This window comes from Phyllostomus hastatus, unplaced genomic scaffold (genome assembly GCF_019186645.2).
Source record: "Phyllostomus hastatus isolate PE091 unplaced genomic scaffold, TTU_PhHast_1.1 phas_contig_209, whole genome shotgun sequence".
In the NCBI taxonomy this organism is placed as follows: Eukaryota; Metazoa; Chordata; class Mammalia; order Chiroptera; family Phyllostomidae; genus Phyllostomus; species Phyllostomus hastatus.
In genome coordinates, this window is record NW_025333735.1 from 5,222,901 (window position 1) to 5,250,594 (window position 27,694).

Here is a 27,694-nt window from a genome sequence, read left to right on the forward strand (position 1 = left end):
TGATATTTATGGGGGCTATCATTTATAGGACTTTATGGTTGTCTTTCAAAATAACATGAAAAGGAGTTCTCCAAAAGGTAGTTGCATTATTGTTACCCATATTCTGACTGATTCCAATACAGGAGAAGACATCACTAATTAGACTGAATTAAAAGTAGCCCAGAAAGCTGTCAGTGACAGATATGCATTACATGCACTAGTTGTAGTCCAGATACTGGAGATGCAGCATGATTTTCTCCCTTTATCAGCTCTCAACAGAGATTCAGGTTGCTTTTGTGTCTTTTGGAAACATTTTAATATTTTTAAAAAGCCTCGACTCTTTATCCTTTTCAAATATTAATGCTCCACTAATAATCTTTTCCTTTCCTGAGGTGGGCTGGCTGAAATGCAGCAGGTTTCTCTTTCCTAGATGTGATGTTGTTGAAAGGGGTCCCCACTACTTCCTCTCTGCCTTCAACACTCTTCACTGCAAGCCCTATGTTAATAGTAAAACTGCAAAGAGATCCAAAAAGGTACGAGTTCACACGCTGGGGAATCAAGAGGAAGAGGGAATAGAGAGGAGGAGGAAACCCAAGAATATGACTGTGAAATACTGTTTGCCACACATCATTATAGTCCACTGTCATCCCAACCTCTTGTTTTAAAGGCCAGAAGGCTGAAAATAGCTACTGATGTGTCATTTTTAGAAAGCAGTGATGACACACTTGGATCTCTTCTTTGTGGAATGCCTAAGAGTGCTTGACTCACCTAATTTCATCTAACTTGCACTGATACATTTAGAATGTCATCTTATTGTTAATCTCAACCACACCATTAGTAATGCACTTACTATTATTCTCATTCTATAATCATTGAAACTGAGGCTTCATGAGATTAATTTTTCCCTAAAAAAACTTAAACAAATGGAGAAAGGAAGACTGTTGTTCAGTTATGTCTGCATCCAAAGGCCCATGATCTTCAATTCTTTATTCCTTGCATTCTTAGAGTCACAGAGTAGGAAAGGACTATCTATTTTAATATCATCAACTTTATAAATGATGAAAATAAGGTACTATGAGGTAACTAGTTCCTTATCTCTTAGTGGCAGGACCAGAACTCCAATGTATGTCTGCAAATTTTCAGTCCACATTCTAAGCAATGAGCCTTCAATTGCTAACAACAGATCCTTGAGACATTATTACTGTTAAAAGGCACTATCCAGATTAAGCTTAGGTTTTACATGTTTACCATTTTGAACCCAACAACATGTAGGTATTTACTATTGCTGACATATTAAGATACAAAGTTCTGAAATTCAAAACAGTAAAAATTGTGAAGCTGGTGCCCTGCCACATCTCCACACAACACTCCTCTCCAGTCACATTGTTTTACTCTTATTGCTCCGAATAATCTATGGGCATTTTTGTTGTATTATTAACCCTGTTTGGAATGTTCTCCTACTTCTTTTTCCAAATCTTATGTGGTATTATTACCATCATACTTGAAAAGGGAAAACTGAGGTTCCCAAAGGTTAAGTTGCTTGATTTATTTAAGTTGTAATTCCCTTAAGGGAAGGCATCTTGGTGCCCTAATACAATCAGGCATTTGGGCATGAAGGGTACCTAATGTTCAGTCTCCATTCTGAAAAGCATTAATTTTGCCAATCTAGTTAATTTCCTTGATCTGTCTAACCACAGCTTCCTCATTTGAGAAATTGGAGCAATAGTATCTAAGTCATTGAATTGTAAAAATTAAAATTGACAATGTTAGAAGATCACTTAACACATAGTAGTCTCTCAAAAAGGTTGTTTCCCTCTCCTTTATATTCCATACAAATGCTCAAGCAATGATTACTGTCAGCTGCACACTTTTTGACTCAAAAATTCACTAAGATGGAGAGTGGTCCGAGTAAACCACGTTTTGCTCAATACTTAAAAATGTTGAGTGTGAATTTGGATTCAAAATGGAATGAGGCAGTTCAGCAGGAAGATCTCTGTTCATAGTTGCTCCCAAACTTATTGAGAAAGCAGACCCACTAAACCATTGTCTTATTTCTTTATAAAGGAATATAAATTTGGAATGTAGGATGGTCCTAGGAAAGAAAAGAGAGGACTATAAAGGAGCTACCTGATGAAAGAATAAATGTTTGACTTATGATCATAGGAATCTGGGTTGTGTTATTGGGGTTCAACCCCCAACATTTTTAAGCATCATTCACATACTACATCATCAGATGATAATTGGCTTTGGGTTATGTATAGAAATGTTTATATTCAACTTCAATTTTTAACAACCATATAAGCTAAAAATTCAAATTTTTAGTGTATAGTATCTGCCAGAAAGATAGAAGGAAAAAGACCTAAATCAGTAAGCATTGAACTACCATATTTTAAAGCTTAGACTGATATATTTCCTTACACTTGCCTCTCAGCCAACAACAATAAAGGCAATGAACTCTTATAGCCCTATTATAGTGAGTACCATTACTTCTTTCACAGAAGAAACTGAGATTGAAGGGGTGAACTGTGTTTCATGGACTCAGTGAATGAACTAAATTGTGCCAAACACTAGAAAATGTTTTCTTTCTTTCCTGAATTATGGGATCATTATGGTTATATGATGATAATATTTTTAACTCCAACCTTTGCTTCCCAGTCTTGATAACTAAAGAAAAAAGACAAAGTTATAACAAAAGACTTTTTTTCTTTCTACATGAAGTAAATTTAAATCTACTTAAAATCCTTGTATAAATTTTGTTAAGTATTTTTTTCTTTTTCTAGGGTACATAAGAATATTCAGAAATCACTTCCTAAAGAATTAGTTCACTAGTAATTTGTAGAAGTTTTGCTGGGTTGCTAAACTGTAGTTAGGACTTTGCTATAATTTGTGTATGTGTGTGCATGTATTTTTAAATGAAATTAAGTAGAAAATTATCTCCTATTTAGCTCCAACTGATCAGGTCATCAGCTATATAGTTTCTCCAAGACCATTTAAAAAATTTGTTTTACAGATTTATAGTATACATTGAGTTTCAAAGGTGACTGAAAAATGTATTAAGTAAAATCTAACTTCCAAGTAGAGGGTGGCTTGTGCATCTATTAAAATGGACTAGGTTTTGCTGCAGTAACTAACAACCCCCAAAACTCAGTGTTTGGACATATTACCCAGGTTACATGAAAAAGCAGATCTGCAGGAGGAATCTGCTCATCAGAACAATTCAAGGGGCCCCACCCAGCTCACTGAAACTCCATCTCAATACACAATGCCACAATCATTGTGGTAAGTGGAAGAGAGAATGGCACATCATAAATCAGCTCATGAAGCTTCTGCCTTGGAAAGGCATACATTACCTCTGCTCATATTTCATTGGCCAAAGCAAGTGTATGGACATGCCTAATTTCAAGGAGGTTAGAGAAGTGTAATCTTACATTTGTTTGAAAGAGGATGTGTGGATTATATACAATGCCTATCAAAGCAAGTATTCTAACTTCACCTGACTGATGGTTTGATGTGACTTAACTTGAGTTCCTCTAATAAGGAGAGGCCAAGATACCTACCTCAGAAGAGGTTAAACTCCTTTTTGCCAGTCTGTAGATGATTGATGTTCAAGTATTGGCAAGAAACCAGCTTATTTTGTCATTGTCTATAATGTGAACTGTTCACGATGTTGACCAAGCTCACTATGAGTGAAAGTAATTAAATTTTAAGCAGTAGAGAACAGATTTGAAGTTTAATTTTTCAAAAAATGCTTGGATAAATACCAGTAAGTTAAGCCTCATGCATTCCTCCTTATTCAAGCCACTACACTTCATTGTGAATGGCTGGCAAGAAACAGGATAAATATGAAGACTAGAGTTAGTTTCTAGATTCAAGGACTGCTATTTTACCACTTTTGGGGCATTTCTATCTTATAGAACAAAATGAAGGTTCAATCCAGTAATAATTACGCCATCTTTGTAACAAGCAGTTACTAGAATAATTCCCTAAATTCAAATACAGCAACTAATTGTTTTATTTTTTTAGTGTAAAAAATAGCTTAATGGTAAGGCACAGGAAACTTGGCTATAAGATATGATTCAATGTAGTTTAAAGAACAATAGTCAAATTGGATGATAACAGCACACACAAACAGAGGTTATTGACTCCAAATAAAAAGATTTAAGAGTATAATTATACCTGAAGAAATATCAGTATAAAAGTTAGCATTTAAGATTTATAACCTTTTACACATTTTACTTCATTTGCCATTTTTTTAAAAGGGAAGTATTTATAATCTATAATCTCAGGAAAATTTTGCCTAGCTTTGTTTAGATTTCATATATTAGATTACATTGTCTTCTGGTTCCAGGGCACCCCCATCTCAGGAACAGAAAATAAGGACTTTTAATCACTAAATATGAACACCTAAGGTGGTAAGTGAGGGTTAAGGACTAAAAAGAGCCAGCATCCCTGTGGGAAGTTGCTATTTGTGTTGTTCCCAACATAATTATTGAATGTCATGTAATAGTTTTGCCCTTACTCTTTACCACATGTGATTATGTGACAATGACATATTCTTATGTCTAAGGTGACTGACCTGGTTTTGAATGAAATTCAGGATAGCCCTGTGATATTCTAATTTTTCGTATAGCTTTTAGCAAAGCATTAAAAGATTGATATTAATATGGCACTTGGCTCAGAAGGACTTGGAACAACACTCCAATACTTTTAAAATCATCATCTTTATAGCATAAAGGGAAATATATTCAACAAAGGAAAACACATTTACCAAAGACAATGAATGAAAATTACTGTTACTCCACGACTATAACTCCAAATCCCAAGATAGAATTCCTATGAGGTAGACATCTGTATGTGTAGACATGTTTTTTCCTAGATAAGGATTATTCTATAACAGGAGCCAAAGCAGTCTTAACTATTAGCTCTTCTCTTTTCCTCATTAAATCTACATAATAATAATGGAAGGGAAACAAAATTAAATAAATGGGTATCTCTTATGTGAATAGGCCTTTGGAAGTGGTAGGGGATTGAGTGATCAGAAGACTTTGGGATAGTTTCACTGTTCTGACATCCCAGGAGAAGAAATCTACTGCAACATATATTTATTTTATGTCGGATCAACCTTTAGGATAAAGTAGCATTAAACAATTATGACAGTGGTGTTGGCAAATTGAGGTTATAGAGTGAGTATGCTGTGCTGTTCTGCATTCCTTAAAATAATTGCACAATGAACTCATATTTATTTATAGTGGCTTACAAAGGAGTGGTTATAAATTCAAGTATATGACCAGTAGTGCCTTCCATATTGCACACATTTAAAAACTTGGTCTTGATTTATTTAAATTAAAAGATAATATCTTAAAATAGCTTGTTTGTAACTCTGTGTTTTTAGTCTCAAGAGTATATCAAATCTTTGCAGAAATTAACCACTGCACTCTTTAGCTGCTGATTGCCAACCATGGGTTGCCTTTTAATTATTGCTTAAAGCCATATGTATTGAGATTACATGGCAATACCCTTTGAAACATTTTTCCATGCTGCTTGCTGCAGTCTTAATTTGAGCATACTAAACAGACTTCCACTTTTTCTTCCCAATATCTACATTATTGATCCCAGTGGAGTTACCTTTGATAAATTCAGTATCTAGGTTATGTTTCAGGACTAAGGTAGTATAGTAGAAATACTTCAAATGGTCAGATATCCAAATCACATCTAGGATACCTATTATAGAAGACCTTGGTAAGCTTACAATAATTAGCAATTATAAGAAGTATTTATGTGTAAGGAAGTGGAATTAGTTCTTTAAATGCAGAGAACTTCTAATGCTTAAAACTCTCCTCCCAAGTACATAAACTTACCAGTATTTTACAGTGAGGATCTTGAAGCTGGATAGTTAATTAATTTAATGAGTTATACTGAGAGATATCACTGAGATTAAAATCCAAGTCTGTTTGAATCCAAAACCAACAGGGTTATATAATATTTTCAAACCCCACTTTCTTATCTATAAAATGAGGATTACTATATGTATTCATATGTATGTCATGGTGATTAGTTTAAATACTATGTCTGAACAAGCTCAATGGCTAAAATCTTTAAGAGGGACCTGTAGACCGCCAGCCAACCCCATTAATAAGTTGGTGACCGAGAGGAAATCACATCTTCACTTTCTCCAGTTTTCTCATATATAAAATGGGCATAATAATAGTACTTTTCCAAAGTTTACATGAGAATAAAGTCAGATGACATATGTCAACTGCATATAATAGACCCAGAACATGGTAGGAGATTAATTAAATATTTGTTAATGAGTATTTGTAAATTAAAGAGTGTCTACCATCACTTGATTTAATATTATGCATAGTTAATAAAGGATGAAGATTCACTGAGGACTCCACAGATTTTAATGTCTTAATAAATTTAGATATCACCCTTTATTTTTATTTCTTCATTTCAGCCTGAGACCAGAGGACTGCTTTTTATTTGCAGGTTACTTTCAAAACATGCTAGTCTTCTTGATGTAATTTTTATTCACCAATTAGTGTATCATTGGATAATGTGCTCAGGAGCATAGTAATGGTGTTGTAAGAGGTGGTGCAAACTCTAAGTGCTCGCAGGGCAACTCATGTTGTCATGCTCTTTTAAAAATAATTTCTATGCTTCACTCCTTGCTGCTATCCACTCCGTGAGTTCAAGTTGAAAGTGACACTCATGATCACAATTTTTTTTAAGAGCTGGCATTTTTATATTCTAATTGCAAATGTATATTTGATAAAATTTATGTCTTAGCATTACTCATTTGAGCCAGCTGGTCCAACATGAGGGTTTTGTAAAGACTTTAAAATACTAGGTTTAATAAATTCTTTAACTTTGTTTTGCCTTTCATTAAATTATACTTGAAGTGCTTGCTGATTAGCCACTTCACAGAGGAAGTAAATTTAAAGTTATTAAAATATCTTCAATGGTTTGAAGGAAGTATTTTATGTAGAGAAATAACAAAAAATGAATTGTTAATAATTTTACTCATTGAATGTTGTACCTCTGCAGAATCCCACTTGTACAATACTACCATAAATACAAATAATCTGAGCATTTTAAGGGCCCTGACAGTATGCACTTAAATCAATTATAAAATATAATATATAGCATATCTCTATTCTTTGTCATGTTTATACATGAAAGATATCATATACACATTAAAATGTATTATCAATTTATAAAAAAATAAAACAAAAAATAATTTAAGCTCTAGAGTTTACGTAGTATGATATCTACTGATTATTACAGAAAGCATTTAAAGATTGAACATTGGAGTGCATAGGTTCTTTTGGATTTGTGTTTTAGGGTTCTTAGAATATAATCCTAGCAGTGGAATTGCTGGATCAAAAGGCAGATCCATTTTTAGTTTTCTGAGAAAATTCCATACTGTTTTCCATAGTGGTTGTACCAGTCTGCAATCCCACCAACAACCTCTAGTGTACTAGAGTCCCCTTTTCACCACAACCTCTCCAACACTTGTCATTGGTTGCTTTGTTTATGATAGTCATTCTGACTGGTGTAAAGTGGTATCTCATTGTGGTTTTAATCTGCATCTCTATGATAGATAGTGATGTTGAGCATTTTTTCATATGCCTCTGGGCCCTCTGCATATCCTCCTTGGAGAAGTGTCTGTTCAAGTCCTTTGCCCATTTTTTAATTGGGTTGCTTGTCTTCTTAGAGTGGAGTTGTGTAGGTTCTTTATATATTTTGGAGATTAAACCCTTGTCTGAGGTGTCATTGGCAAATATGTTTTCCCATACAGTTGGTTCTCTTTTTATTTTGATACTGTTTTCTTTAGCTGTGCAGAAGCTTTTTATTTTGACGAGATCCCATTTGTTTATTCTTTCCTTTATGTCCCTTAAGAACCTATGCACCCCAATGTTCATAGCAGCACAATTTACAATAGCCAAGTGTTGGAAGCAACCTAGATGGCCATCAGTAAATGAATGGATCAAAAAACTATGGTACATTTATACAATGAAATTCTATGCAGCAGAAAGAAAGAATGAGTTCCTACCCTTTGCAACAGCATGGATGCAACTGGAAAGTATTATGCTAAGCAAAATAAGCCAGGCAGTGAAAGACAAATACCATATGATCTCACCTTTGACGGGAACCTAAACAACAAAACAAAGAAACAAGCAAAATATAACCAAAGACACTGAAATAAAGAACAGACTGACAGAGTTCAGAGGGGAGAGGAGAGGGAATTTCAGGGGAATTTCAGGGGGAAAGGGGAAGGGCTTATAAGAACGAGTATAAGGACACATGGATAAAAACTAGGGGTGGGTGGAAATGGGAGGGAGGAGGAGAGGGTTGGGTGGATGGGTTGGGTGGGAGTAAAAGATAGAAAATTGTACTGCAACAACAATTTAAATAAAATTTTTAAAAAAGAGAAAAAAAAAGAAAAGTTGTAAACTGAAATATTAAATGGATTAACCATGAAAAAAAGAAAGCATTTAAAGATTGAAATGCCATCAATATTATGAACATAATATATCTCTGTAACAATTCTTTACTACAGATTTTTAGAGGTGCCAAGTGAATAGTATACTCCAGTTAGTCAACTCTAATGCCTCCAAGTTAACTTCTTAACTGGCTAGCTGGTGAGCCATAGGATTCCCAGTTCAACTTCAATAATTGAAGCTAGTTCTTATTTTGGGAGGGACTATCTGAGGGCACTAAGTCCAACTTCTCATATTTGTCTTCATCACCAGCCGGTTGGCATTTATTCATCTTGCAGAATGACTGAGTAAAGGCAACAATAAGGAAAATAGGAATGATAACAGGAGTTTTGTGTGGAAGTGTAGGGACTGGGGGCAACTCTTGTAGTTTCCAATACTTTTTAAGGTTACAGGGGCTGATGGTTAAATTGTGTCAAATCCATCTGACAGGGGGTTGGCAGACCCAACAATGAAGGTGCTTGCAGTAGCTTAGGAAGGCCTCACCAGGTCCTTTCCATGAGTTCTGGAAGATACTGAAATACAGAAATCATTAGCATTGCTCTCTCCCTCATAACTCTTGGGGTTTGAGCTGTTCTCTCCACAGGCGCCAAGGTTGCTCTCCCTCTCCCACCCCCCCAATTGGTATTTCTTATTCCAGTAGTTACAACTTTATCTTTTTTGTCATCATCTTCTCTTTTTAACCAGTATCTTTTTTTTCCAGGAGGGTAAAGTACAAGCAGGACAGGACATTTTTATTAAACTGATGAAGATACAATATGTCTCCCATTTTTGGTATGGGTGCCACAGGGGGACTTGGAGAGAAGTATCATCAACAACATAGTCATCATGCTTATGATACAGGATCATGTCAATTTAACAAGAGAATGTAGGTAGCTGAACCAAAATTAAGTTTGAATTACCTAGAGCCACATATAGCCAGGGTGCCACTATGAAAGAGTAACAAAAAGTTTGTATAACTTTCTATCAGGGAAAAGAAAGAAGAATCATGCTCAAGAATGAATGGTCAGGGCAAAATATTGAATTTTCAAAGTAGGTTTATATAACCCTTACCCTTTCCTCCTGATTATTACCCAGGAAGTGTCTTAGGGTATTGGTCCATTTCTGAGGACAGCCACATTTAGTGCCTAAACTTTTCTAGGAAGAAGTGAAGAAAGTAGAGTGAGAAATATTTTAAGGTAATTTTTGAAGACCCTTTAATATTCAAACTAATCAGATACGGGCAGATGATACTTGCACACAAGTTTATTAGCTTTGTCGAGTAAACTGTCAGACTACAGCTGATTCAGAGAGCTGCAGACATGGCACAGATTAGGACCAAGGGACACGGTAATATGGCCAGAGGTGGCTGATTGGACTGGAAGAGCAAAACAGTGACCTGAAAAAATGATGACTGCAGTGAGCTAGCACTGATGGCCTATACAAGAAGTGAAAGGTGCCGAGACAGTCAATTTGCTGGGAATGAGTGGAAGTCATGCTCCAAGCAATATGGCCTCCCTCACTATGAGGATATAGGTCAACTTTGTCAGGAGTCACAATTCTAACATGCATTGGTTTTCTACAGCACAGACATACAATCCTTTGCTTTGTTTCTAGTCTATGATAATGGACATGTTGCCATGTCTGGTAGAGTGACTGATCTGGGCAACAATCGTGGCAATCTGAGTTGGGCAAGCTTGATCAGCAATTTCATTCCACTCAGTCTCATCAGAGAATGGAATCTTACCATGAACATGAGTGAACCATACAGTTAGTTCTCCAAAAATTTATATGTTTAATTTGTCAGTTTGTAGTTTTCTGTAACAGCTAGACCATTATCAGTAAGTCAGTGAAAACATAGCAAAGTTCATTGAAGGAAATAGTGGCCAGAGAAGGCTGTAAGAATGGCTTTGAATTTTGTCCACTGAGTGGAGTGACCACACCCATTATTAATTATGCCTAGCTGATGCAGAAGTTGGATGGCTGCTGCAGCTCAAGGGACAACATCAGGTTTTGGCCTAGCTGAACCATTGGTGAACCTGGCCAGCTTTTTCAAAGCCTCTGTAAATGGAAGGCCTCTTGGAACCAGTGGTTTTCTTTATAAGGAGGAATGTAGGATACTTGAACAACAATCAAAAAAATTCTTTTTTTTTCTCATAGAGGAAGAACTATCATCTGTTCCTGTAAAGCCAAGCTGCCTCTGAGGCCAGCTGTGCTCTTAAATATGCCATTTGCAATGCAAGACTGGCTGGGGCCTTTCCACCTTGTTAGTTGAGTCCAAGTTGTTATACACTCAAATGGAAATATCAGGCAGGAGTGTCATCACAAGGCCTCCATGGGTCATTTCAGTTTTGACAAGAGCCCAGTAGCAAGCTAACAGTTGCTTCTCAGAAAATGTGGTAACTATGTCATGCAGGCATCAAATCCAGACCATAATAGGCTCCCCTGAGTAGAGGCTGCCTTCCTTTGACAGAGGCTAGAATAGGCAAAGTCATTAGTCACAGAGATTTGCAACTCAAAGGGGTTTTTAGGGGAGTGGAGACCCCAAACATATGGAGTGTGCCACAGCTTCCTGGATGATTTCAAATACAGCCTCTTGCTTTGGAACCCATGCAAACAAGATTGATTTGTGGCTTAACCAATATAAAGAACCAAATAGAATGCCCAGGCAGGCACATACTCACTCTAATCCTGAAGCCCACTGATAAGGGGTTGGGCTTCATGCTGGTGGAAAGCTAAAGTAACATTTTTTCTTTGACTGCTGAGGGACTATTATGAATCTGCACATAAAGCCTTGAGGAACTTGATTTGGTGACTCATATAATGCCTTTGCCTTGTTCCAGTGGGAAACACTCCATCTTCCAAGGCTGCTTGCTTTACAAACATCTTTGAAAGATAGACCCAAAGAAAGGGCAGCCAGTACCTCTGCTGTAAAGATATGCAGAAATGTGAGAGCCCATGGAGAATTGCTTCTCAGTACTGTACACTAAAAAGAGCAAATGTAATTTCATGTAAATTATTCCTGATTATTTTAAAACCCACTTAAGTTTTCACTCAAGGAGCCAAGAGGATAAGAGGATGACTTGATCCAGGAATTGTTTCTTCTATGGCCTTAACAGATTTACTTTTAAAATTATTTATTTATTTACAGTTACAGTTGATGAACAATATTATATTAGTTTCAGGTGTACAATATAATAAGTAGACACTTACATACCTTACAAAATGATCACCCTAATAAGCCTAGCACCCATCTGGCACCATACATAGTTATAACAATATTATTGACTCTATTCCCTCTGCTGTACTTTTCATTCCCATGACTATTTTTATAACTGGCAATTTGTATTTCTTAATACTCTCACCTTTTTCACTCATTCCTCCAAGACCCCTTCCCATGATTTATTTTTATGTGACCTTTTTTAAAACATATAATTGGATTGGAAACAAACAAAAAACAAAACTGTTCATGTTGTTAAGGAAAAGGACCTAATAGTACACTAGGCACTCAAATGCCATTAGCAGCAAATTCATTAAATTGAGGTCAGTCAGGTCTATGTACCTTGAGACATCTATTGAGATGAGTAAATATATAGTCCACACTATTATAATTATGAATTTTTATCAGAAAAGGCAAAATGTGTTGATGTATTAGTTAATAGGCCATGGATCTTATATAATCAGGGAGAAATAAGTATTGAATTCCATGAGAAAAAAATGGGAGTTTCTGTAATTTATTACTCTGATACTCAATAGTTAGTAATATAGAAATGAATTATTCTAGATAACTCCATAGACACAGGGTCTCTGGGTCTTTGGCCTGTAACAGTGGTTCTCAACTCTGGTTGCATGTAATTACCTAGAGGCCTTTACAAATAATGAAGCCAGACTTCATGCCTATAGACTTTGATTTAATTGGTTTTTGGTGGGTATTAAGCCTTGGTGTTTGTTTTTCTTTTAATTCCCCAAGTTATTCTATGGTTGTAGTCAAAGTTGAGAACCACTGGCTCACGCAATGGAATGTGCTTTGGTGTAATATTCCTTAGCTCCTTAGCCTGTGAGAAAATTTTTAACACATAGTGTTATTTAACTATATGAAAAATAAAAGTATACAAAATAATTTAAGAATTGTATGGCTTTGACTTTAAAACTCAAAATGAAAGGTGAGACAAAATATGTCATTAATTTATTTCAGCAGTTCTTAATTTGGGCAGTGAAGGTGGCAAATCAGAACCATCTGGGCCAATTTTTCAAATTAAAATAGGCATGTTCTCACCAGGAGATTCTATATTCGGAAGAGGATGTGAATGGGAAGGGAGGAATTATAATTTTAAAGAATTTTCCATATAATTCTGATCTCTACCATGGCTACTACCACTTCATCTTTTGTGGAAACCACTGGTTTATCCCTTTTGCTTCTAACTTGCTGAAGAAGTTAGATGTATGTTACAATGTATAAGTGGCCAGCCCAAAACCTCTCCACTCTTGTTATATGATCAGATTAATCATTTGTGAAGCCTCAAAACATAAATCTGACAAGAGGAACACTATTGGTTAAGAAAGACACCACAAATTTGAGCAATTTGGGCACCAAAATAGCCAAATGCTTTTCTACTCTAAAAAAAGTCTAAGAACAACTACAAACTTGTGTTTACTCTTAGAAACATAAAATTTATACAATGAAAAGGAATGATCATATTAATAAGTGCAAAGTATATTCTGCACTGAAATTTCTCAATAAAGTTTTTAACTAACCCAGCTGAAGCAATAAGGAATTCTTGTGCTTTGAAACTTTAAAAAAATGAGTTTTCAAACTTCCTTTCTATGGATACATCATGCTTCTGCCTTGCTCAGAGAGATAAATAGGAGCTTATCTCCTTAGTGGCTTTTAACCTTTGGTACTCAAAGTGTGGTTCATGAACTAGCAGTATCCTATCACTTTAGGAACTGTTAGCAATGTAGGCTCTCAGGTTCCACTAAATTATTTTCTTTTCTTATAAGTGTGAGCGTGTGTATGTGTGACTGTGTGTGTGCTGACTTGTTTAGTTTCCTTTTATCTTTTGAGTTATTTTTTACTCACTTTTCCTTCACGTTAGTCTAAACTGTTGAAGGGGACACTTTTCAGCCAAGATGGAGGTGTAGGTAGATACGCTTTGTCTCCTCACACAACAAAAAAAGGACAACAACAAATTTAAAAGCAAAAACAACCACAGCTGCCAAAAAATCAAACTGTATAGAAGCCCGACAACCAAGGAGTTAAAGAAATATTCATCCATACCTGTAGGAAAGGCAGAGATGGGAAGCTGAGGTACAGAGGATTCATGGTAAGGTTGGAGCTGGCAGAGCTGGCAGTCACACATTCACGTACAGATAAACCAAGAGGAACAACTGGGGAGCAAGACAGACCTAGCAACCCAGGGTTCCAGTTCAGGGAAATAAAACCTCAAACCTCTGACTGAAAACACCTGTCAGGATTGTGGTGGTGGGAGAAACTCCCAGCCTCACAGGAGAGTTTGCTGGAGAGGGTCACAGGGTCCTAGAATGTTCACAAAACCACTCACCCAGGAATCAGCACCAGAAGGGCCCAATTTGCTTGTTGGTAGCAGAGGAAGTGATTGAAAGCAGGCTGAGAGCCCAGTGAGTGGCATTGTTCCCTCTCTCAGCCCTCCCCCACACACAGCACCACAGTACAGCGACCTGGGTTGCCTTACCCTGGAGAATACCTAAGGCTCTGCCCTTTACTTTGTAACAGGTGCCCTGAGACAAAAAAAATATGACCCAAAAGAAAGAACAGATCAAAGTTCCAAAAATAGAACTAAGCAATGAAGAGATAGCCAACCTATCAAATGCACAGTTCAAAACACTGGTAATCAGGATGCTCACAGAATTGGTTGAGTATGGTCACAAAATAGAGGTCACAAAATGAAGGCTATATACAAAGTGAAATAAAGGAAAATGAAATAAAGGACAAGAAGGAAACCAGGACTCTCAAATCAACGATTTGGAGCAGAAGGAAGAAATAACCTTTCAACCAGAACAGAATGAAGAAATAAGAATTTTAAAAAATGAGGAGAGGCTTAGGAACCTCCAGGATAACTTCAAATATCCCAACATCTGAATCGTAGGGGTGCCAGAAGGAGTAAAGGAAGAGCAAGAAATTGAAAACGTATTTGAAAACACAATGAAGGAGAACTTCCCCAATCTGGCAAAGGAAATAGACTTCTAGGAAGTCCAGGAAGCTCAGAGAGTCCCAAAGAAGTTGGATCCAAGGAGGAACACACCAAGGCACATCATAATTACATTACCCAAGATTGAAGATAAGGAAAGAACCTTAAAAGCAACAAGAGAAAAGGAGACAGTTACCTATAGAGAAGTTCCCAGGAGACTATCAGCTGATTTCTGAAAAAGAAACCCTGCAGGCAAGAAGAGGCTGGAGAGAAGTATCCAAAGTCATGACAGACAAGGACCTACATCCAAGATTACTCTATCCAGCAAAGCTATCATTTGGAATGGAAGAGCAGATAAAGTGCTTCCCAGATAAGGTCAAGTTAAAGGAGTTCATCATCACCCAGCCCTTATTATATGAAATGTTAAAGGGACTTATCTAAGAAAAAGAAGATCAAAACTATAAACAGTAAAATTTCAACAAACACAACTATCAACAACTGAACCTAAAACAAAAATGAACTAAGCAAACAACTAGAACAGGAATATAATCATGGAAATGGAGATCACATAGAGGGTTATCAGTTGAGGGGGAGAAAGTGGGTAAAGGTACAGGGAATAAGAAGCATAAATGGTAGATACAAAATAGACAGGGGAAAGTTAATAACAGCATGAGAAATGGAGAAGCTGAAGAACTTACATGTATGATTCATGGACATGAACTAAAGGGTGGGGGGATGCTTGTGGGAGGGGGGGTTGCAGGGCAGAGGGGAATAAATGGGAGAAAAACATGGGACAACTGTAATAGCATAATCAAAATATATTAAAAAAATAAAGTGTTGAAGGATTTTCTGATGCTGGTTAATCTGCAAATCTGCCAAGTCTGTAGTCGCAACCCCCATGCTACTGATCTGGGACATAGCAGTCACACCACTGCCCTGGTCAGCACTATGTTACCCCAGACTTTCTGTCTTTCTAGACTGTATGTGACTTTTGACATGGCACCCCTCACTCTTGCCTTGGGCCCGGGCAGGTTAAGTAGCTCACACCACTCTGGCTGCTGGCGGGTGAACCAGCATGGTCTCTCTGGATCCCAGAATGAGTGGCTGTGCTCTGGGCTGAGAGATGTAAGAATAGGTGCCTCTGCTCTGGGAAGTTGCTGGGGACGAACTGAAGCCCCATGTTTGCCCTCAAGGAGGTCGGTTCACAGCTTGTGTTTTACACATTTTACCTCATTCAATATCTAAGCAACCATCAGTGAGTCTTGTGCTCGTTAAAATTTAAGAAGCACTGCTTGAGTCTATCAGTTCTAAAATGGCCAACTAAACTACTATCCAGAAATATGCAATAGTACCTAGAAATGTCTATAAAATAAATAGCACAAAATAATCCATTTTAACAGAATTCTTTTAAAAAGACAAAAATAAAAGCTTTAAAAACCTCCATAGTACTTTCCTTAAACCATTGAATAAGATCTGTACAATATAACATAATGGGATTTTCATCTTTCTCTTTACAGTCTATAGATAATAAAGGTGAAGTAAGCTTGCTGATGGTGTTGGTAGTCAAGGCATTATGTGTTTTGTTGTTATTCTCTTTATCTCAGTTTTCCATCTCTGTTTCAGAAAGTGAGCACAACAGGCTGCAATGCTGACAAGGAGAAATGAAAACTTTGGGGGAAAAAAGAAAAAAAATCATAGCCTCCACCTGTACTTTTCATTTCATATTAACACTACGTAATGCTATTTGTCCAGGTATCACACACCAAGGGGGAAGGGGCGGAGGCCAAAAGCTCCACACTTAAGTTGTGTCACCTTAAATAAATAAATTGCCTCTTATTCTTCAAAATGATAATTAAAATCAGGCTGATTCCCAAAAGCAGTTCCAGTTTGAACATTAAGAGTAAGAACAAGACAATAATAGCAAAAGTATTTAAAAATCTTATTATTTCCACTGTCACATTTGAATGTTTCACCATATGAGATTTCCCACTTTTATTAGCATCATCTATATCCATCCCCCTCAGTTCACATGGTCACTCCAGGTGAGAATGCTTTCATATAATTTTTCTTACCCAGTTAAGTGATGAATATCATTGTGAGAGTAAAACTCTGAACTCTGTGTTAAGATCTGCACAGTAGGTATGCATTTTGAACTGTAGACCATTTATTATGTACATAATAGTTTCACAAGCAGGTAGCCAGAAGGATTTCTTTTCCTTTCTTAATGTATAAAACATAGAACTTTAACTTTTCCAATTTAGGTAATTTGGGTCTGAATGGATAATTACATCACTAATAAACACCATGCCTAAGAGTAACCTGTAGAACATGAACTTAGTGCAATCCTTGGAAAGCTTTGCCAATACATGGACCATATATGATAGAAAGGGCCAAGCCCCAATAAAGACCATGCCTTATGCACTGTGGATCGGCCTGATATACATAGAAAAGGGTCTGCACTGTTAAAGTAACACCTTGTACTAAAACTCATAATAGCATGTTTGGTTCTATGCCTCTATAGCAGATTCTACCTATAACCATTGTATTTCTGCAATGGCTTTAGCCCAATCTCCTAATATCTACAAATAAATGATTGAAAAGTCAAAGCTATGAAAAGAGAAATAAGAACAATGTGTTTATGAATTCACTAGTTTATTTTGTTTGTTTTTCTCTCTATGATTACCTCCCTTTTTCTTGTTTTAGAGGAGCTCCTAGGCGTTAACGGTTTAAAAGAGAAAAAACAGCCTGACTTTTATTAGGTTTTAATTTAATGATTTTATTTTTCTAATTCTATTCCAATCTGACTGTGATTTTATGCCTGTAACAACAGTAGGAGAAAGAGAAGTTTATGAAATGCTATTTTCCTGGGAAATGACGGGGGGCTGAGATGATTGCTAACACTGTGAGAGGAAATTGAAAGAGAATTTGGATCTAGGAAGCAATTGGCCTGAAGTTTATGGTATAAATCAAAATTAAAACATTCATAAAAAGATTGGTGTCAAATTATATATATGGATATAAATATATATGTGTGTATATCTATACATATGTGTGTGTGCATATGTGTGTGTGTGTATGTATGCACTTAGGCTACAATAAAAAATCAAGTGAAGACAAGAAGGGTTTTCCCAGAGTGCCTAACCAGCCTGCAAAACCAATTATTTATTAATCAAATGAATAAATGAATGAATGAATGAATGAATGAATAAATGAATAAATAAGGACTGCAGTAGTTCATCATTTTGCATTGGATTAAAGAGAACCAGTTAGACATCCTAGAAAAATGTGTTGATTTAAAATTTATTTTCCAATTGTGCTAATAAAAATAAACTACAATCTGATGGAAATAGATTTGTTTTATCGTATGCTTATATTTTGGCAACTTTGACACAATGGACTACTTGCTTCTTCCAATGTCTTCTTCTGTTAGAATCCATGATCCTATGGTCTCTTAAGTTTTTACTTAACTGATCATTCTCAATGGTTTTGGCAAGCATTTACCCTCTTCTCCGTTACTAAGTTATGGAGGCCCTCTGGAAATATTCCAAATTTATATAATCAACTGTCTTTTAAGTCTTAAAAAGCCAAAAGCTTCATTCTCCTACTAACCTGGAGTCTCATTGGCTCACAGATATTAAAATTCACATAATTAGAAGGAGAATAAAAACTAACATCCAAATATTTTCCATCTCATAAGTTGGGGCTGTATGCACCAAATTCTTTCCACTAAGAATCTGGGAAGAGTGCTTGATTTCTATCTTTTCTGCAGTCCCCTCTCCAATTTATAATTCATTGACAATTGCTATCACTTATAGCTCCATAATATGTCTTAAATCAATTTACTTCTCTCCATTTCCACCTTCAATCCTACACCCTCATCATCTTGCATCTGGATTACTACCAAAACTTTTCTATGTTCATATGCCTACCTTTTTCCATTCCATTTTCTCCACAACAACCAGATCGGTAATAATTTTCACTTACTTAATTAAAGCAGTATCATGGCTTCCCATTCAACTCAGGAAAAATAAACTGACTTCCTGGACCTGTGAGGCTTTGCATATACTACCTCCTGACTCCCTCCCCATCCCTGCCTTATGTTACTCTCCCCCTTGTTCTCCAGGCCACAGACACACTAGCCTCCTTTCATGTTACATGCTCCAAAATATTTCTTTTCATGGTTTCTCATTTGTTTTCCACTTGTTTGCAGTGTTTCTCTCTCTACTTTCTTCTTAGCATGTTTAACTCCTTCCTGTACTCCAAGTCCCAAATTACCTTTTTGCCTTCTCTGACCACTCTATCTATAGTACAACCATGGCTTTTCAACCATCATGGCTACTCTGTCACATTTACTGCTGATTTGTTTCAGAGTATTTATTATAATCCATGAATATCTCCCTCCTTCTTCTCTTTTTTTCTCCACTTACATGTAAGCTCCATGTGGATAAGACATTTGTCTGTCTGTTATTTTATGCTTTGTAGATTGCAAATTTTCAATAAATATTTTATAAATAAATGAATCTGTGTAAGAGTACTTCTTTAAATTTCACAATCAACACTACTATTTTTTTCTCAAAATCTCAGAAAGTAGCAGAACATTGTGTGAAGTTACAAGAAGCTACTTTCTCTGCTTTGGGATAAATGATTATGGTATGGATGGGTATTATCACCTTACTCATGTAGTTCATATGTTTAAATAGGAAAGTACTTAAATAAAAAGCTGATAGTCTCCTAGTTATTGGGTGTAGGATAACTATACCTCAAAGATCAACTGTACAACAAATTGTAGTATAACGATTATTATTTTTGCCATTGTTGAATTCAAATCAAGGTTAACTCTGTAGAGAACTATTCAGAAAAACACAGGACACGCTGCAAAAAGCTATAGATCAGGGGTGTGAAACTAATTTTCACTGGGGGCCACATCAGCCTCGAGGTTGCCTTCAAAGGGTCAAATGTACTGTATTTTTTGGACTGTAAGATGCACTTCCCCCCAAATTTGGGAGGAAAATGTGGGTGCTTCTTATAGTCTGAATGTAGCTTACCTGGCTCGCTGTGTGTGTGTGTGTGTGGGGGGGGGGGTGGTGGTGGTAGAACAGGGTCACAAGTTATTAAATATTTTACCACATTTTTGCTTCAAAAAATTTCCTATTTTCCTCCTCTAACACCTGGGTGCGTCTTATGGTCCAGTGCATCTTATAGTCCTAAAAAATATGGTAATTTCAACTCCTTAACAGTTAAGGGGTAGTTACATTTATACAGTCCTATAATTATTTTGTCCCTGCTATAGATGATCTAAGGCTTGCATTTTTTGCCCCTTCCATATTCCCATTTTTTCTTTATTTCCCTTCCTTTCCTTCACTTCTTTGTAAGGGTATGATATTCTGAGCATTCTCGGTGCTCTCTTCAGCAGATGTTAGCATGTGTATGCTAATTAAACATACTTCCTTCCTACTCATTCCTAAATTCATAACATCTTAGTGTTTCTAAACAAAAACACTCAAGCCATCCAGATAAAAAAATACTGACATATATAATTGGCAAAAACGTAGCTGCAAGGAACTGCATTTTTTTCCCTGAAAAGTTTTCAATTTCCTCTAAAATGCTGAAGTTCTGAGTTTTCAGTTTTATCAGAGCTTTTGTCCTTGGCGTGTGGGTGTCAGGAAAATAAAAAGGATTTATACTTGACAAGAAAACATAACAATATGTGTTTTTACATGATTATTTAAAGCCATGTCTTAATGTGGAGAATAACTTATGTGATAAATATACTCAGGCAAATGAATGAAACAATATGAAGCTGTGACATGAAGAATTCTCCTTGAAACTGTACCTCCCTCAAAATCACCTATTATTAAGGCCTGGCTGGTGTAGCTCAGTGGATTGAGCATAGGCTGAGTACCAAAGTGTCGCAGGTTCGATTCCCAGTCAGGGTACACCCCTGGGTTGCAGGCCATGACCCCCAGCAACTGCACATTGATGTTTCTCTCTCTCTCTTTCTCCCTCCCTTCCCTCTCTAAAAATAAATAAATAAAATCTTTTTTAAAACATCACCTATTGTTTAACAAGGCATTATTATGATGTCACCTCCTATGTTCTAAATTTTCATATTTGTTTATTTGTGCATTTATTAGTTCAACGTTTACTGAGCACCATTTAATTCAATAAAGGATATATATTATAAAGTACAAAGACCCAAGAATTCTGCTCAAGATGTTTGTATAGTTCAAGTGAATGGACTATGAACATGGTTAACTACTATTCACACTATAACAATGAGGGCCATTAAAAGATAAAGAAATAAAATAATTTCAATTGGATCTTGAGGAATGAATAAGGTCTAATGGATATTTGGCACTGAGAGAGAAAAGGAATAGTATTAGCAAAGACAGAGATAAAAAAGCAAGAGAAATTGTGCTCAGAAATAGAATAGTTTGCTTGGAAATAAAATGCAGAAAAGAGAAAAAGAAGAGTAAAACTGTTTATTGAGGCCAAGACCATAAATGCCAGGTTAACATACATACTATATTCTATAGGAATTTAAGAATTATTGATAATGTTTAGGTAAGGGAAATTCTTGATTATAAGTGTTTTTATAGGGTTAAAATGGAAGATGTGTTGGATTATAAGGAAATGATTTAAAGAGAAAGAGATCAAATATGTATCAAAGTATAACAGTCAACTGGGATGGTAACTACCAAGTCAACTTTAAATAAATAAAAGAGAATAGATGTGATAAATACTATAAATGTAAAATGAATTTAGAAATAGACATGGATATGAAGGAAATGGAGGTTTTGAACTTACACATATAGTGATGTGTCCTTTATAAATTATATTTGGTAAGTGAAAGGAGATACAAACAGGAAGGTAGAAATAATAAAATCATTCAAGTCACATTATGTAAGTAAATATTTCCAGTTGACAGATGTAATGTTGGACTCAAACTGGGATGGTAATTGTGGGATTATGGGGCCAGAAAGAAAATTCTGTTATTTCCCCTGAGTTCATTATAGTTTCAAGAAGTGCCCTGTAGTAACTTACCTTCTGTAAATTTTGGCACTCAACATTTAGTTTAGGCTATTTAGTCCAATTACCTATAAAGTAGTAAAATGTCATTTCCATCCCCCTTATTTCTGCACTGCTATAGCCAATAGGAAACACTTTATATGTCATAATTATCATAAGAAAACTCATAAGATGAGTACCAATATTTACAATGGATGAACTCAAGTCACAGAGGAATTGAGTAACTTGCTAATAACCACACAGTTAGCAAAAGACTGATTGGAAATTCCTAATCAAAATCTTCATCCTATAGTTACATCCCACCACAAATTCTGAATCTTACCTCACCAAGATTGCCTGGAGTCATTCACATCCTGAAATTAGTTTCATGGCTCTAAACCTGATACTAGGTGCATGGAGTGTGGATCATTGTATTTTGCATGTCTACTGAGCATTAGCCTTCACCATTAACCCTGTGTTTAGTTTACTGGGAAAGGTTCAATGTACCCTGCTGGCTTTGAGCCCCTGCTTCATTCTCTTGGTCAGAGCTTCATTAATCCTGACATATATTTTTCTGGCTCCTTCCACCTTAGGTTGGATACTGATCTGCACACATTCAGTCAATAACCTGGGATTTTCTTCAACCCAGTTTAATGGTATTAGAAGCATAGTTCTATAACTCACGCCACTTTGCTCTGAGATTCTCCACCTCCCTCACCAGAGATAGCTCTGTTATAAACAGTTGGCTAAAGTAAAGCTGAGTTGCCACCTCCTCTCAGAAGCCAGACCTTAACTCTGACTAGTTTTATTTCTGCTCATTCATCACTTCCCCAGTTCTTTTGACAAATAGTTCATCTCACATTATACTGGGCGTGACAATAAACTTAAGGTTGATACAGTCAGAAGGGTGTTTAATGGTCTCATCCAAGAAATGCCATGATGGACATGTTTCTGCCCAGGGAAGGTAATATTTTTCTGCTCAGAAACCAAATAATATTTTTCTCTCAAAGAAGCATTCTCATTAGAGTCTCCTTATTGCTTCAGTATACAAGGCAGAATACAAAGATAGATGACTGACAGGCCCATGGAGTAGTCTGAGGAGATAATTCAGCTTAGTAGAAGAGCAATGGACTTTGAAATTTGTTTTGTGATCTTATGTAAGAGAATTTTCCTGTCAGTTTACTTAAATATGAAGTGAAAATAACAACTATTTTGTATAGTTTTGTGAGGCTTAAATGAGAGAATTCTTGTAAAATCATTCCTAGAATTTTGTGGAGTCTAAATAAGTGGCAGCCATTATATCATCATCATTATCACTTTTAGTATTAAGCAGAGGCTCAGTCTATGAAAAAGAAACTATTTCTCAGTGATAAGAAGCAGCATCTGGCAATTTGGAAAGAAAACAACCTTCAATATAGATGATAATCACTAAATATAAGGTTCACTTTGAGCAATTCTAAAGGGAGAGATGCCGAATTTTCTGCACATAGGTAAAAAAGGGACAGACTACCACTGAAACTTATAGAAAGCCATAACATGTGACAGTAAAATATTCCTACAGAATCTAATGAGAGGCTGAGAGAAATCTAGTCTGTACTAACAAATAATCAAATTAGAAACAACAACAGAGCCTGGCTGATGTGGCTCAGTAGGATGAGCGTTGGCTTGTAAACTGAAGAGTCACCAGTTTGATTCCCTATCAGGGCAGGTGCCTGGGCTGCAGGCCAGGTCTCCAGTTGGAGATGTGCAAAAGGCAACAAATCAAAAAAATAAATAAGTAAAAATAAAAACAACTGCAGCGTGTTTATTGAGGAAAATTGGAACTTAATATTAGAAACATATGCATCATAATTTTAGTTGATATGATTGTACTTTAGATGCTTTAATCATTTAGCTATATGTACTTTTCATTCCCTAGTGTGGATTTTTTAATTAACTGCTATAATTGTCTTCAGAAAGTATATAGGTCATTATATATGGACATAGTAGACCTTATTTGCTCATTTTAGTCAAGATTTTCATGCTCTGACTGAACAGAGTATGTGGCTCTATCCTTGTAGAATGGCCATGATATTACTTGTTAACGAAGAAAACCCTTCAGTAGACCTTGTACAATACCCATAACACTGACTCACTTAGCTGCTGCTTTATAAACAAACAAACAAACAGTGGTAAGACCTTTTTAACCTGTAGAAAGTGTGTAAGTAAGTATACAGCAGGTTAGGCTGCAATAATAAGCCCAAACTTGCATTGGCTTACAACAGCAAAAGTAGTTTCATTTCTAGTCCACATTGCATGTCGTTTGAGAAAGAGCGATACACATATTCCATGTCATTTTTACTAGAGGATTGTCACTAATATTGCCTATCACTATACTAGGAGAAGGAAAGATATTGTGGTTAATCATGCATTTGTTCTTACTTCTTCTTGGATCCTAATATTTCATTGGCAAAAGCAAGTTTTGTAATCTAGACTGACATCTATGGAAATAGATATAGAATATTTCCAAAGGAAGGACAGCAAATATTTTTAACAATCATACAATCTACCACAAAAAGTCTTCTTAGTTTTTTCCTACTGCAGTGCATATTTTAAAATTCTTCTTATAGTTACAGTCTTAAAGTTTCCCATGTTCTTATAAACATGTAACACTTTAATATCCTTTTTCACTTAGGTGTATAGTTGAAAACCACAAGTTAAAGAAAACATTATTTTTATATTAAATGATGTTACTTTACTTTTTAGGAAGCCTATAAGCACAGAAGTTAAAGAATAATATCTAATACTAAGTTTTCTGTGCATCACAAATTATGTGTGGACCATTTTTGCATCAGGTTAAAAACCTGTTCTTTGCATTCTGTTAAAAACTCGATTATTTTACCACATAACTTAGCTGTCATAACTCAATAGAAAGCAGTGTTAATTTCAAGGAAGAACAGATGGCATTTCTGAGCCTTATTTTTAATAAAGTCACTTAAAAATAGACAACCAATTTTAACAGTGACATTCCCTTTTAAAAGTAAGTAACAAACAATCATTACTTTTATTAGGAACTTAAATATTTTCTTGTATAGCCATACACTTTGATTAAGCCAGGTCTAACTCTCTGACATATTGCCTGGGTCTTACGTGGAAACTTTTATTTAATGATAGATATTCCTAAAGATAATACCAAGGAAGAAAAAGATAAAACATATGAAATATCTCACTAAAGAAACACAATAAATGGTCTTCCCTCTAACTCTTCTTCTGGGTCTTCAGTACACATATACTTTTTGTAGAATGAGGTCTTGTTAGGGGTGATTTATACAGGAGAAGGAATACTGCAATGAAGGAAGGAATTTGTGGGCCTGTGTACTAGACCCCTCTTATTTCCCTTCTTACTGATGCCAAATAACTGTCTTGCTCAGCCATATCAATAATTCTATAATAAATGTAGACTGATTATAGGGTAAATGCATTACACTGAACACACTCACACACACATGAGTTCTGTTAGGAAAGAGGGCCTACAGCAGTGCTCTACAAACTATACCCACATACCAAATCTAGTCCTCCACTGGTTTTCATGTGGCTATCAAACTAAGAATTTTTTTAGATTTTAAAATGACTGAAAAATTAGAAGAAAAAAATAGTTTGAGAATGTGAAGATTATATGAAATACAAATTTTAGTGTCCATAATAAGTTTTTATTGATTCTGCCACAATTGCTTCTCCCTATGGCTGCTTTGATGGAGACCACACGGCCCCCAGAGCCAACAATATTTGCTATGTGGCTCTTTACTTAAAAAAGTTTGCTTACTCCTGACTTAGATTGATTCTTAAAATTGCTGAGGAACATGCTTTGATAATCACAGGCATAAATTAATAGCTTCCATGTTTGTAACCACTTTCTATTTGTTGCACTGGTTGTTTTTTTCATCTCCTTCTGCTTTCTTTAGTTTTAACTTTATTAATGAGAGTATGTGTTATATCCTCTCATAACAATTATACTTATTTAAAAATTTTGAGTCACTGTCCTAGAACTTGCACTTTAATTTTTAATTAATTTAAATCAAATAACAGTATATCAAGTCATGTGTAGTACAGGTATCTTTTAACAGAGTATTATCAACTTTTCTTTTTTCCCCTTAAGATATTGTCACTCATTTCACTCAGCCTTATGCTGAAAGCACCCAATACATTGTTGCTACTATTAATAAAAAGAGTTATCTTTTAGATGAACAAAAATAAGAAAAATGAATTATTTTATTTTACTTCTATGTATTCATTCTGTGAAGTTTTTCCTTCTTTTTGTAGGTCACATTTTATGAGAAACTTATTTTAACATTTCTTGCATGATGAGTTCACTGTGATGATTCCCTTGGTTTTTGTTTGTTGGACAAAGGTTTTAGTTTTCCTTCACTTTTATTTAATTTAATCTTCATTGTGTTTTCCCCCATTATCACTTAGACCCCTTATGCTCCCTCCCACTAGCAATCACCACACTATTGTCCATGTCCATGAACCTGTTTTCCTTTTTTCTCAGTCCCTCCTCCCATCCCCTCACCTCAAACCCCCACTAGCTGGTTAACATGGAGTATACCTGAGGGTCCTACTTGAGGGTACAGAGAAGTAGAGAAAAAAAGGTAAGAAAGGATTTGGCTGAATATGGTTGACTATTACCATTATCCCATGGAATCCGTGGGTTTTGCTCTCTATAATCCTGGCATTATGTAAAAATGAAACTATCTTAAAAAGTAGAAAGTTAATTGTAGGTAGGATAAGTAATTAAAAACTACTCTCACTCCCATAATTATGGAGGTAATCAAAGATTAATATTCCCTTCATGGGAAATGGAGATGGAAAGAACATGTTAGTATAAATCTTGCATATAAACCAACAGGAGTTCAGCAGTCTTAAAAAGAGATTAAAATATGATACTTCTCAGCTTTGATATACACTGTACAGGAAACCTAACATAAAGTTGGAAGCTCTCTTCTTACAAATATAACTCTACCATGATTCATTGAAACATTTTCCTAATTCTAAACCTAAACCTCTTCTTAAAAAATAAATTAACATTTTAGTTTGCTATATTGTATTTTAGATACTTTAGAAGCAACACAATATCTTTCATTACTTCCCAAATACCAGTACTATAGGGAGCTCAATTGATGCTTATTATATTTCATCTAATCATTAATATAAGCTTCAGCAGTCAAGAACCTCAATTTGTATTATCAGCAATTACCTGAAACTCTGCAGACGGGATAAGAGAAATATGGCTTTGCCTCTGTGACCTTTCTAAAATCGCACGACCAATGCTCACTGTCTGAGACATGCCACTTGAAAAGACAACATAAGCAATTCGAGTAAAATATGTAAGTGCTGTGTTTTCTTACCACTTCATTTTGAAAAAAAAAATGATGACAAATATGGCACAGTGGTTAGACACACACATTTCAGTGTTAGGTAGAACTGGGTTTGGTTCCCTGACCCTGCTGAGCCTTACCTCAGCTTCCTTTTAGCAAAAGTAGAGATAATACTAGTATTGAATTCCCAAAAATATTTTAAGTGCTAAAAACTAATGTTATTAATGTGTTATCTTTGAGATTAGAAGAGAGTAAGCATTGAAAAAATGTTAATGTTATTTTAATAGTATTGTTTTAGCCAAGAACCTTAAAATTTGTAATTTTCTTGTACTCTGGGAGAATAATTATAGAAAAAACAATATGAGATTATTGTAATTATTCAGGAGAAGGTTGCCTAATAATTTGATTCTTCAAAGTTTAGTCTCTGACATTTTGTCATACTATTTGTCCACGTACGTGTGTGTATGTGGGTTTACTCTTTTGCAGGGAAGTCAAGGCTGTTATTACCAATTACATTTATGATTATATTGTATTACTATCTGGTGTGTTTTTTAGTTTCTCCAAAAAGAAAGTTCAAATTTATAAAGCTGGCACTTAAGCTCTTCTGTAATCTGAGCTTTACTTCCCACCATAGGAGGGTAAGTGGGAATGGTTCTACAGTTCCCATTGCTGCAGTTGGTTCCAAGGTGATGACATGCTCATCATC